This window comes from Micropterus salmoides, unplaced genomic scaffold (assembly GCF_014851395.1).
Source record: "Micropterus salmoides isolate LMB-PRFRI ecotype aquatic unplaced genomic scaffold, ASM1485139v1 Ms_hic_scaffold_17, whole genome shotgun sequence".
Classification (NCBI taxonomy): Eukaryota; Metazoa; Chordata; class Actinopteri; order Centrarchiformes; family Centrarchidae; genus Micropterus; species Micropterus salmoides.
In genome coordinates, this window is record NW_024040817.1 from 23,218,864 (window position 1) to 23,233,165 (window position 14,302).

Below are 14,302 nucleotides of genomic sequence, written 5' to 3' on the forward strand. Positions count from 1 at the left end.
GTGGTGTCCATTTTCAGCAAAGGAGGAAGATCAACCTGCTGACACTTTGAAGTGTGAATCAGTCAATCAAAATTTATTTATAGAGCACTTTAACAGCAATCGTGAAGTTGCACAAAGTGCTGTACAAAGATTAAAAGCAAACATCAATTTACAGGTTATCACATTACATATAATGTAAACAGTTAAAAACACTAACAAATGAGTTCCTCCAAGTGTCATCCTCAAGGGTCAAAAGCCAGATGTAAGAGATGGGTTTTAAGACAAGTTTTAAAATCAGACAGTGAGGAAGCCTGTCTAATGGTAAGAGGAAAGGCATTGCAGTTTCGGAGCTGCCACCGCAAAAGCACGGTCCCCTTTAAGTTTGCGACGAGTTTTTGGCACTCTCAGGAGAAGTTTGTTAAATGACCTGAGCGAATGGGTAGGTGTATAAGGATGAAGCAGCTCAGATAAGTAAGTGGGGGCAAGGCCATTCAAGGATATAAAACTCAGTAAAAGAAGTTTAAAATCGATCCTAAATTGAATGGGTAGCCAATGGAGTGAATGCAGAACTGGGGAGATGTATTCATATTTACGTGTCCTGTTAAGAGCTGCAGCGTTTTGCACCATCTGGAGACAGGCGAGAGACGATCCATTCATCCCCACAAAAAGTGCATTGCAGTACTCTAGTCTAGTAGTCACAAAGGTGTGTATAACGGTCTCTAAATTCTGCTTAGAATGAATCGGTTTCAACTTAGCCAGCTGTCTTAATTGAAAGAAACTAGATTTAACCACTAACCAATTGTGTTTATCCACTTTCATATCAGCATCAATTTTGACTCCTTGGTCAGTGATGGTTTACGTGACATACTGAGCCAGGGGGGCCTAGATCGGAATGAGGAGGGGAGCATGTCCCAGGGGTGCCATTTAAAAACCATCACCTCCGTCTTATTTTCATTAAAACTTAAGAAGTTAAGGGCCATCCAAGCCTTTATGTCCTCTAGACATGCAAACAATGGTTTGAGAGTGTCATCCTTACTCAAAGGTACATAGATCTGGCTATCATCTGCATAACAACGGAAAGAGATGCCTAGCGGGATGCCACAGGAGAGATGGGCCGTGGTAGACACAGAGTCACCACAGTTCACACTGAATGTCCTACCTTTCAAGTAGGATCGAAACCAATTTAGGGCTATGCCTGTAATGCCCACCCATCGCTCTAAACGAGAGACCAGAATTTCATGGTCCACAGTGTCAAAGGCAGCTGTTAAATCCAGAAGCACAAGGACCACACAGTCACCAGCATCTGTTGCTAAAAATATATTGTTAAAAACTTTTATGAGAGCAGTTTCGGTGCTGTGCATAGCTTTAAAACCAGATTGGAAGATCTGCTCATCCAGCACAGCTGTTAACTGATTGTAAACTACCTTTTCAAGGATTTTTGATTTAAAAAAATGGAGCGTGGAAAAAGGTCTAAAATATGCTGGATCTGCATGATCCAGTCCAAGTATTTTAATTTGTGGTTGCTCTATTGCGTGCTTAAGATTTTCAGGAACCACTCCTGAAGTAAGGCTACTGTCCACAATTGTAAGTACAGATGGTCCAATGGTGGGAAAAACCTCTTTAAAGAGTTGGGGCGGTAAAGCATCATTTGGCGAGCCTGAGGGTTTCAACTGCCCAACAATTTGTTGTAATGCACACAGCGTAACAGGTTCAAATTTAGTAAAAGAAAGTGGCGCAGTGCAGTCTGCAAAGAATGACGTGATTGTAACTTGAGGGTGTGATATGAGCTCTGATAGTATTGACTTTGTCAGTAAAGAAATTTAGAAATTGTTCACAGCCGGGATACGAGATATCAACAGTTTGCTGGACGTTAAGAACAGAATCAGTGGTTTTAAATAAAACATGACGTTTGCTATAGTTTGCCATAATGATTTCAGAAAAGTTCTTTCTTTTAGCCTCTTTCAGGGTTGTTTGATCTAGGCGCCAGTAGTCCCTTAATATGTGGAGAGAGACATGTAATTTGTCCTTCTTCCATTTCCGCTCAGCCCTGCGGCATTCACGTCTGACAGTGCGAGCCTTGCCATCTAGCCACTGCTCTTTTTTTTTACTTTGGGCTGTCTAAATTTTAGTGGAGCAACTGTGTCCATCACCATTTGACAGGTGGAGTCAAACCATATGCTGAAACCCTCTGGATCACTTCTCATAGAGTCCAGTAGAACGTGTTTTTGGCTAAAGGTGGATGAGAATTTAACAGCAGTGGAGGGGCTAATAACTCGGCAGCGTTTAGCAGTAGCGCAAGGTTTGGCTGTATTATAGGCCAAGGCAGTCTCAAATAAAAGAGGCTTGTGGTCGGAAAACACTGGGTCACAAATCTCCACGTTCAGAACGGACAAGCCAAATCATAAAACAAGGTTGAGTATGTGACCGCGTTCATGTGTGGGGTCAGTTACAGATTGTACAAGGTTAAAAGAGTCAATAAGGCATAAAAAATCCTTGGCCATAGTTTGTCTGGACAGTACACATGGATATTAAAATCACCGACAATAAGGACACGGTCATATTTAGGTAGGATTTCTGCCAAGAGACCGGAAAAGTCATTTAAGAAATCCTTGTTATATTTGGGGGGCCTTTATATCGCTGCACATAGCACAGATTGGGAGCGACCCAGCTCGAACAGGCTCAGTTCAAAGCTAGTGCACTGGGGTAAAGACGATAACTGTCTACATTTATGGACATTCTTTTAGATAGTTAATATTCCACCTCGGCCCGATGTCCACGGGGAGTTAAAGTAGCAGCAATCGTGTGGCAAGAGTTCAGATAAGACAACTGACTCACTGGCAGTCAACCAAGTCTCAGTCACAGTGAGGAAATTCAGTCCCTGGGACGTGAAGAAATCCTTTAGGATGAAAGTTTTGTTGGCTAGCAATCTAGCGTTGATTAAACCGAACCTGGTAGGAGCAGGCAGGTCTACGTTGTTGGTTGTACAAGAGACCCGACACAGAGGCTGCAGGTTCCATAGGTTCGCCCTGCGCCTGCGGGGGCAATAAGATCTGTGGCCGAGGGATTGCAGTATTTCAACCGTGCCGATGACCGGTACCAGCCCGGCGTTGGCAGGCTTCGGAAAGTCCCGAATCGTACGGTTGAGGGGGACCGCATGATACTCCGACCCGGAGCAGCGTGCCAGGTATGTTTTTATCTTTATCATTTGGTGTCAGCATATAATGCACTGGGGAGCCCCTTAGCGTCTTAGTTCAACGCACAGTGACTAAAAAGTCAACATTGAATATTTTTATTTGACATTAATTCAACAGTGGTTTCATCTGATTGTCCCCAAGGATCTCCTGCTTCCTGTGGTTTTATTATTGTTTAATATAGTTTCCCTAAATTAAATACTTGTTTTAATCCAAACCATAAACATAACCAAGGTTTATAAATAGATAAATAGATTTAAATATAGTCAGGTCATGCAGACTACTGCATATCGCTAGCACCATTTTGACTGACCATTTTGCACATTTCCCCAATCATTTAAGATGATTCTCATGACCACAGCAGTTCAAAACTCAAATAAACTCCAGCAGCACTTTATGATGATTGTTTTTTTTTCCCATCCAGGTACAGTATTCCTCAGTACTTCTGTTCGAAGCCCCCATCCTTGCTGAATAAAGAACTGCCTGGATGTGCATTTCAAAGGCTTCGGCATTATAAAAGGAAGCATCAGTCTCAGATGAAAGCTTCACTGTTGATTCAAACACCCAGCACCATCCCATTGCCTATTCGAGCACTCCTCCGATGACGACATATGTTCTAATCATTGGGTCACGTCTCTCACCAACATCAAAAGTCCCACGTCGAGATGTAGAAATTCTCAAAGAAGCAGAGGAAGGAGAAGGAAAACTGACTTCCTGGATTGGTTTTGTCGGGGAGGAGAATAAAACGTTTGACACTTCCTTCTCTGCTCTCCCATTTTTTAAGCCTTCTGGGATACAAGGAGAACTGTGTAGGTACACTCTCTGATTAGGGGACATCCATTGGGAATAAAGGAAGTGCAGGAATGGATTTTATTTATATATTTATGTGCATGGGAAAGTCATAAGGGAGACAAGGCAGAATGTCAGGAACGTAGGTCTCGTTCTAGTACGATGCATTTTTTCACTATATTAATAGATTGCCAAGCTCTGAGCAACCTGACCTAGTTAAAGCCCCTTGAATGGGCTTTGTTACTATATGCTTGTACTGAGTGTATTCCACTGTGGGCCTTTGGTTGAATGGACAAATACTATTAAAACATCCATTTCTCTTCATGACAGGAATGCTGCAATACTAAATTAGATGACTTACCTACTGCATAAAATTGTAAATGTTTTAATAAATACCTTACTTTCTCATTGAAATTTTGCATGCACATTTTCCAGTACCACTTTTTGACATGGATAATTGCCTCTTTGGAGATGTAAAGCATGTTCTGAAAATGTGCCACAGTGTGTTAAAATAATCACTTACTTTGCAGATATTCTGTATGAATATCAACCTGTCTACCAACTGAAATGGGTGTGTAGCTTTGGAGCTCTGAGCTGAAACGTACAAATCCCAGTTGGATCATTATGTCTTTTCACTATATGCATAATGGAAGTCATGGTTGTTGTTATGTTATGCCATAGTAGCAGCATAATGACACTGTGGTCAAATGTCTATATGTTAGGTAACTAGATATTTTTGTTTTATATCTTTAACTATCTATACATGATTCTAGGCAAATGTGTTCCTTTGGACCATTGTTTGTATGCCAGTAACTTTATTTCTTTTAGTTTTATTTATTTGTCACGCTCTCATTTTATCTGTTGTGTGGAGATAATGGATTTGATGAATGCAGGAGACCACATCATGAGAACAGTAGCTGCCTCTAACACTAAAATGAAAGAGGGAATGGCAGATTGAACTGTCTTTCACTGACACACACACACACACACACACACACACACACAGTAGACCCACCTGTTAAAGCCACTGCCAGCACGCACTGCAGGAACATGAACACATAAACACAGACACACAGACACTCACACACCGTCTTGGCCAAAGTGCACTTGATCACAGCCCACACATGGAGAAAACATACACATAGCTCCACTTGCCAAAAGAATCACAGGGTGTTTTGTGAGAGTAGTGGATGAGTAAGGCAGAGAAAAAAGGAAGTCAAAGCGTTTTATTGAGCAGAAAGGAAGAAAGGAAAAACACTCAGCCAGGTTCTTTGTTGTCTGCAGAGCAGAGCAAACTACATTGTGGTTGCTCTGCTCTGTCTTATACTTTTACACATTACAACAACTCTGCCTCCCAAAGCCATCTATCTTATGTAAGCGCTTTCACATCTGAATATTCACATCCTGCAATATGTTTCTGTTCCAGGTAGGAAAATGTGGGGCTAAATATAGATGGAGTGCATCTCTCTGTTTCTGTACTTCCATTTTACTTCTCTGTACCCTCCCAGCTAACCCTCACATCCACTCGCCTGAGTGAGCTGGTAAATAACCCCCTGCGCTCCTTATTCACCTTTTCACCTCTCATAAGGTTCAAGTATTGTGGCGCTGTGTGCTCAATGCGGATACAAGTCTGCCAATAACCTCCTGACCTTTTCCAGTGACTTGTGTGCGTGCGCACACACACACACACACACACACACACACACACACACACACACACACGTCATGCCTTTGTATGGGCACCGCTCCAATCACAATGGCATAAGGCTAAAGCTCCTTGAGGAAAAGGATGTCCAGTGTGGACAAATGCATGCACGCACACACACACATACAAAGAAAAGCATATTGTGTACAAATCTCTGTGGACTTTCTTGCATCACCGCTTTTTGACCCCGAGGGAGAAGACTCCCTCTGTCATGATGGGGCCACAGTGAACATCATTCCCCACAAACATTTGAGTACATTTGTGGATACTGTACAGTACGCTCAATTTCCTAACTAGTGTGTGAAAAATGTCATATTAATACGTTCAATTAGCACAATCAAAACATGTTTTCATAATTTGCTCCCGGCTAATCCACATTATGGTGTGATTGCAGTTTCTGTTGTGTGAACATTTGCAGTATGTGTGTCTCTGCGGCAACAAATCCTAGGTGTAATTCACAGTTTAGAATGTTAGAAAGCTTTAATTATATGATAAGGTGGTGTGAACAACATACAAAATGCAAATGATCCACTTAAGACAGTTACACACGCAGGTACGCAAATGACGTTCAAACACAAATACAATGCTTGGAAGGTGTCCAAAATTCTTGACAAGTGTATTTGGTTGTTGTGGAACAACATGCTGCCCACTTCTGTATCTTGAATATGGGAATACTGTGTATGTGTGGGTGTGTTTGTGTGAGTGAAGTTAAATCATTCATAAAGCCTTCCCTGTGTAAAAAAAACATCAACCAAACTCTGTCAAACTCCCCAGTCTGGTTGGTGTGCATATATATTTACATACAGTTGGGACAAAAAGTATTAATTCACATATTTTATTTAGTTGTTGTTTAACACCTCGGAGTTTTGAAGAAGGAAAGTTAATTATATTGCATTGTTACTATGGTGACAGCAAACCAGTTGATTTACCTCCTGCTGCCAGTGAGTTCAGTTTTGAGTGCGCCCATGGAAATGGAGTCTGCAGGTAGTGAATTACAGTGCTGGTAGATGCACTTCCCAGCCAATAACAACTTCAAATCGAACACATAATGTGGCTGGCTTTATTTAGCCAACCAGAGTATAACAGTCATGGTAAATAAATAAAATGAAAACCTGAAGAAAGTGCGGCGGCCGCTCAAAGTAGGGTACATTCATCACAAGTGTCTGACCCACTACTGTTCATCTGGCAGACCTGAAAAGGGGTTTAGGACTAATAACCTTGTGTCACACAGCAAAGATTTACAGGGACCTTTGAGCCAAGTTGTGGGAAACTATTATGCAAATTTAGCACATTATCTCGCCTTTCCTGTCTTCTCCATCACGAAAAACTGTCACTAATGTGCTCTGCCTGCTGTGTGGGCTACATACAGACAAGAAAGAGACAAACAAATGCAAGCAAACAGGCAGACATGAGTAACTTAATGTTTTTTTTTTTTTATATATCTGTCTCTTTCTCTTTGTCTGGCCGGGTCTTTCATCCTCACACATAGAGACACTTTGTCAGACTGATGTATACTCACGCAAACGCGTGGCATAAACAAAAAGACAGAGAGCAAACAAAAATAAAACTGAAAGATGCTCCTTTCGCTCTTGCATGCAACCACGTCTGTAGGGACAGTTATGCACACATGAACGTCCCCACAAAGCTGTACACACTGATGCATACAGGAAAAAATAATCATATAGCGGTGTGTAATCAGGTCTGTCTGCAGTCCTAATTAAACTCGTATCTGGCATTTAGTCACCCATGAGTAGCCAACCACACCAGGATAAACAAGCCCATTGGTGTCATATATCGGCAATAACAAGGTTGACGCTAAGGGAGGGACAGAGGGCAAGTCAGCATTGAGAGGTGAAACAAGAATATATAAGACACCCACCACGTAGTTTGATTTTTACTGCCCCATAGCACAAAATGAAAAGGTTAACAATCCCCATCTTGCACCCACATGCTCACATGTTCAACTCCTCTGCGATGGAGGACTGCATGTCGAGTGAACAAAGGGACATTTCAGACAAGCCTTTTTTTCTACAGCAAATTGTTTCATTCCGTTCCGTCCCTTCAAAATCGTACAGAATGGACAATTAAAGCCTTGAATTTGCTTCCTTTAGTAACTCACACAGTCTTTAAATCAAATTCAGCTCTAGCCAGCATTACTCGTGTTCTATGTCACTCTAATTGCTCCCAGGAACAACACAAACTAGGAACAACAATCATATTGTTACATCTTTTCTTGTTTTTCTTGAAATAAAGTCCCTTACTCTCAAATCACTAAATCACAGTGATCATTATCTACAAAACACCTTGTGTTCTCAACATCAGTAAGGATATCAATAAGAACATCCCTTAAAAACCAATCTAATTATCCTCTCTGGACTACTTTGACACCTACAGATATACACAACCAAAACATTCTAACCAAACAATCCGTGTTACATATTTCACTCTTCATTGGAGCCATCAGAGTCCTGAATCCAAACTCTCTTCACTGTGTAAAGTCTTTCAGTTACCCAGGTCTGATAACCTGACGACCCGACCTTGTAGTCAGTGTTTTTTGTCCCCCGCTTGACCCCGCTCTACCATGCAATGGTTGCGTCTCAGATGACCATTCCTTTTCAGAATACCTACTCACTGCAGCTCCACCTCACAAGATCTATGGCTCACAGGTTTAACACTAGAACCGCCAACGGGTCAAATTTACCCGTGGCTGTTTTTTGATTGTATGTATCTTTGTTTCAATATAATATTCAAGTCCCCCAGTCTCTGACTTTTCCTAAAAGTGTGTTATGTAGCACCCCCTATTGTTAAAAATGTCAAGATAAAGCCAGATTTTAAAAAATCGGCATTTATACCTATAAGCGCCAGCGGGTAAAATTTACCCCTATAGAGAATACAGTCATTTTAGCGCTGTTCATGACGCACGTTTAGATAAACATTCTATGTTGCTATAGGCAACGCCTTTCCCACTACAGGCATTACACTTGCTAAGCGCAGTGAGTGAAGGAGAGTCTGATGGTGGAGGCTGAGCGATGTGTCCTGGGTTGATTCTGCATCTGACGGGTCATTATCTGACAGCGATCCACCTGAATGAAGTAAATATGCATAAAAGCCGCTGCTTATAGCTTTTGTGTAGGCTACATGATCATCAGAACTAATGCTGCAGTAGACTAGTTTTTCGCTGCGATAGAGGTGTGTTCTGCGGTCCCTTCAAGAGAGCGTGCAGCTCCCTCGTGTGCTTTTTGACCGTCTATAACTTTTCCAGTGCTTTGTATATTTTAGTAAAAGTGATCATTATGTTTTTCCGTTGGGTAAAAATCTACTATGAATTTCGGAATTGATAGGCTAATAATCGTTTATTTCAAATAAATAGCCTACTTTTATTTGGACTTTCAAACTTTTGTAGCTATGTATTACTCTCTGGATGCCCGATGGAGTCCGAAAAAACAAGCAGAACAGTAAGAACTAGCTGACATTATGAGGCTATTATTATAACCGCCTATAAAACACTTTTTTGTAAATTGTATGATGCATTTAAATTCAAGCTGTGTTTAGAATATAACTAGGCTATAACATCTATAACAGCGGTGGTTCTATGCAGATCCTTGGCTTCTGGTTCAGTTGTCATTGAGTCAGCACTACCTATCCAGTCTGTGCTAAGTTCCACTGCTATGATAAACTGTCTTCATTCCAGATCCTTGTGCTCCTCTATAAGTGTAGCTTTCATGCAACTGGTACCCTGCAATTTGGCAGTTTCCCTTGTCTATTTCAAAGCTATATTCACCCTTCCAACAGCCATTACAAGTGAACACATCTTCAACTCTGTTTTGATTTTCTCCATCATCATGTCTTCGTCACATCTTTCCTCATTTGTCACAGGATAGAGTTCTTTTTTTCACAATGCTGTCAATGGCCATGATATTGTCGTATTCTATGTATTCTCTGTATTCTCTGTACTTGAATTAATTACTAATTGTACTAATTAATAGCTTCACTGGCCTTCCTACTCTGTAGAGGAATTCAGCCATTCTGGTCCACCACTTGAAACTCCATTCTGTACAGTTAATTGTTTCTGGGGTAGCTGACCTTTACCTCTGCTGTGTGCCTGGGTTTAGGAAAGATGTATGGGGACGACATTGCAAGTGGCTCCACAGTCTATCTGGAAGTTAACCAGTTTTTTGTCTTCCATCATTCCTGCAAAGAGTTGTTGATCTTGACGATGGCTCTCTTTCATTTGGTTACCATCTCATTGTCCCCATTTACTTCTTTTATGTTCATAGCACACTGTCCTGCTCTGAGAAAACATACAGGCTTACCTTTCCTGCTGTTGTGTTCTTGATTTGCATTTTACAGCAAAAATGATTCCCACTAAATCTTTTCATTTTCTTTTTTTTGCCAAAAACGGAGCATTTGTTCTTGCTTCTCTCATGTGTTTTAACACACAACTTACAGTAGATCTTGTTGTCTTTGCCTTTCTTTGCGTTCTGTTTCAGTGCATGGACTTTGGCTAACTGTTTGTCCTTGCAGTGTTTTGCTTTTCTCCCTTGACAGCTCTGTAGCTCTACATATTTGCAGGAATTTATCAAGTGTTATATTCTCGTCCCTGAGTAATCTCTCCCTCATTGCAGAGCTATTTGTACTATTTGTTCTTCTCGCTGACACACTGTCACTCGTCAGAGTATCCAACAGCTGTCTACGCTCTCCTGTGAGATAACAGAACAGCTTGACTGTCATACTTTCTTCTGCATCGGGCATTGTAAGGTCCGTGTACAGTGTAACCTCCTCCTTTTAACACTTCCATGTATTACATGATTGGTGGGGTCCAAAACGAGTATTGCCAGAGATTTCCAACATCAGCTACTTTTTCCGCTCACCTGTTGTGATGTTCTGTTAGCCAGTTGACTTCCCAAAGCTAATTAGCAAGGTAGCAGCTCTTGTTTACATCAAACCCTGTCACCATGTTTTATTCTCTTCCGTTCTCTCTAAACAGTACAGAATAGACCATTAAAGCCTTGAACTATTTACTCAGTCTTCACATTAAATTTAGTGCTATTTAGTATTACTTGTGTTCATTGTCACACTCTGATTGCTCCCCTGAATAACACAAACTAGGAACAATTATATTGCTACACAAATGAAAAAGCAGTACTTGTCCACTCGACTGAGAGTTTCTGTTTGAATGAATACATTTTGTTCTCTGATTAGCTAGCTTGCTTGTCTCTGTTGTGACTTTATTGCTTGCTGTAGGTCAGTGAAGCGCAAGCAGACAGCAAGAGGTATTATTGGTATTGTTGCATTTGCTCGATGGTAAAGGTCAGGAGGTCACGCATATACATTTAGCTAACACTTTTATCCAAAGCGACTTATATAGAGGTCGCACGCCTCTGGAGCAACTAGGGGTTAAGTGTCTAGCTCAGGGACACATGGTGGATGGGTCACAGTGAGGATTTGAACCTAGGTCTCTCACACCAAGGGCATGTGTCTTATCCACTGCGCCATCACCACCCCAAGCCAAGTTGTCAAGTCTTGGTTATATTAAGTGTCCAATCTCTTTTTATCCAAAATATCTACAATAATTGTACTCATTTCCGAGGCATTTTTCAGGATATTCAGGTAATAAGGTTCTCCAGTAAACCCCTCCCACATAGCAAAACTGGTCTGGCCCAGTGACGGGCCACACACACACTTAGACTCGGCCCAGATACATCAATGAATTACGGTCCACAAGTGGTCCATATCTGGTAGCTAGAACACGGGCCACATATGGCCCATGATATAGCCATATCTCAGCCCACTGTATGACTATAGCTGGCCCTATTTTGGACCATACCTGATTTTTGCACTGTTTCCACATGTCAGCCTCAACTAACCTTCACCATGCCACTTTAATTTTATACAGTTGCCGTATTTGGCCCAGATTACAAAAAAAAAAAAAAAGCCTCAATACAGACGTTTTATGAAAAATATTTATTGATTTTTCCACATCAAGCCATTTTCAAAACTGTAAATTTTATTTGCCAGACAATCTCTTCCTCTCTTTTTTCCAGTCCCCTCCTCCACTTATCTCCTCTCACCTCAACCCCCCCACGTCAGCAGTGCATTTGTAAAAATGTACAGACAAATAGGAAATTCTTGTACAAAACACTTGTACATAAAAGATTTTTGAACATAGTTTGGCGTGAGGATCTCTCCGGCACAGAAATTATGGTATTTATTTCCCACAACATCCAGACCAGGTTAAGTGTTTTAGCCCAGTCCAGGTTAGCAAACACGGATCCAGCCTCCTGCTGTTCCAGCTGAAATTCAGTTAGATTTTGCACTTGTAAAACACACACAACTTTTGAACATCCATGCTATGTTTCAGTCCATGAACCCATTGTACTCTGCACACAACTTTCGTCCAGGATAACAAACACAGTCCTGGCCTCCCGCTGTTCCAGCTGAAATTCAGTTCGGTTTTGCACTTGTAAACTTGTGAAACACTTGACAAAAAACAACTTCTGAACATCCATGCTATGTTTCAGTACATGAACCCGTTGTACTCTGCACACATGTCTATGCCATGTTTCAGTTCATTAAATTGTTTACTGCTGTCCTGCTCTCTTCACGCTCTTTTCTCCTCATCCTCTCCCTCCTGCCACCATCCCTATCCGGAGCCAGATGAAGCCATCTTTTGATGGTGGAATCTATTTCTTGGTCCGTGGCCCCAGATGTCAGACGGTTACGCCTCACAGCAGCTAAAAAAAAAAAAAACACACACAATTAACTTGTGACTACAGGATTTTAAAGGACAGAGTACAATATGAACCAGTAATGGCTGCCTATGGCTTTCTACCCCAGGTTGAGGTCTTTCCCCAGGTTGAGGATGGGCCATTGATGGGGCTTCATGTCTGTGTGTATTAACGTCAGTCAACCTTACACACGCAGCAGAGCAGGTGACATATGAACTACTCGAGCTGAACTAATTATTTCAAAATTATTTCAAGATTAGTGACACTGCATTGATATAGATAATCTTGTAATACGTAAAATATTTTTTCTGCGTGTTTGAAATTTAAAGGAGAGCTGCACGGCCATGGCGTGATGGTTGCACGCGCATCTCCAAATGCCGCTAAATTCAAAAATCCTGCCGTTACTTTTCAAAACTACATTAAGTTAACGTTAGCTAATCTATATCAAGGCATATCACTTAGCTTGAAAGAATACCATTCTCTAATGTTATCTAAATTTAATTGCAAAATAGGTTAACCAAAAATAGCACTTTTCACAAGCTTACTCGGAAATAACATCTTTTTAATAGCCTATGACGATTAGCTAGCTAGCTAACGTTAGCTTATACCTAGCCTAGCCCCATCCTTACAGTAACATTCAAGCTAGACTCCCGACCTCTCCCGAATGTTAGCTTTGTGAGCTAACAGCAAATGTAATAACTAAAACAGTAACGTTTTCATAAACATGAAATTATTGTTTCTCACTCACCACTTCTTTGCTGGCTTGTAGCCACAGTGCTCTGGGCAACTTGCTATTCCCCAAACTAGTCCGTGACCGTGAGTGCAGTGAGTCAGCACTCTCTCTTTTTTCTTGGTAGTCTCGACCGTTGGCTCGTTCCAGTGACGTCCCTGTCCACGGCCCTGGTGCAGCCTACACTGAGTGGATACGTTGATAAATTCAATTGATTGACATCAGAACGTTAACGCCTACTATTTCCAGGGCCTTGTTTCAGAATTAAAATTCCCATTAGTTTTTCCTTTTCAGAAGATCACCATTTCAAGACGGCTTGAATGGAGCTAAATCCCTACAGGATCATGACATTATTTGAATTAATTCCTAACAAAAAATAAATAAATCTTAAAACGGTTTTTTTACTGGCAAGGTACAAAAATAGTGGAGGAGGTGTCTAGATTTTGTATTTTAAAAAAGAAAAAAAAAACTCATCATGGGCCTAATTTTTTTAAATTTGTTTGTTTACAAATACAAGTCATGGAAGTATGCTTTTAAATAATTATTAGCACCTTACTCAAAAATATCTGAAATTAAACTGTGGGACAAGACCGGTCATACATCTGTGGCCCACATTTCTAATTTGACATCTGGGCCAAATACAACGCTCAACAACTGGCCCATATCTTGTTTGCCGCCTTAAAGGCGGTGCCATTGTCTGCCACACCTGGGCCATGTTCGGTTCATATGCCTTATGCCAGTGCCGACTCAGTGCCAGCAGTGCCAGCTTTAAGCCAAATCTGGGCCAAATGTCACTGCTATGTGGGCTGCTTGATCGTCGTTGCTCCTAACCAGGTGCCACTTGATCACTCAAGCTCTTGTGTAACCTGCATGATCTCTGTTTCCCTGTTCTTGGTTTTCCCTGAGTAACCCTGTTTGTCTATCTGTCTCTCCCCAGGTTCACTCACCCTCGTTCTCTGTCAAGTCAGCTGGGCTCGCTCACCTGCCCTCTCCCCTTGGACTTCCCCCCACGCCGTCCTCCCAGCTCTCCCTCGTGCCTTCCCAGTCAGCCTGCCACCACCACACTCCTCCACCAACCCCCTGATCAGTTCTCCCGTGCCTCCTCTCTTCCTTGGCCCCCAGTGTCCCTCGGCTCTCTGGTCTCAGTCTCCTCGGTTCCCCATGCCTCCGTTTCCCCGGC

The 14,302-nt window shown here is 41.7% G+C and overlaps 1 long non-coding RNA gene across 1 annotated transcript; it reads right to left on the reverse strand.

Moving 5' to 3' along the window:
• Window positions 1-11,609: 11,609 nt before the first annotated feature.
• LOC119907136 lies at window positions 11,610-13,293 on the reverse strand. The gene is made up of 2 exons (XR_005445079.1): window positions 13,141-13,293; window positions 11,610-12,398 (listed from the first exon to the last, which is right to left on the reverse strand). It is a non-coding gene; the product is annotated as an uncharacterized LOC119907136 (long non-coding RNA).
• Window positions 13,294-14,302: the final 1,009 nt, after the last annotated feature.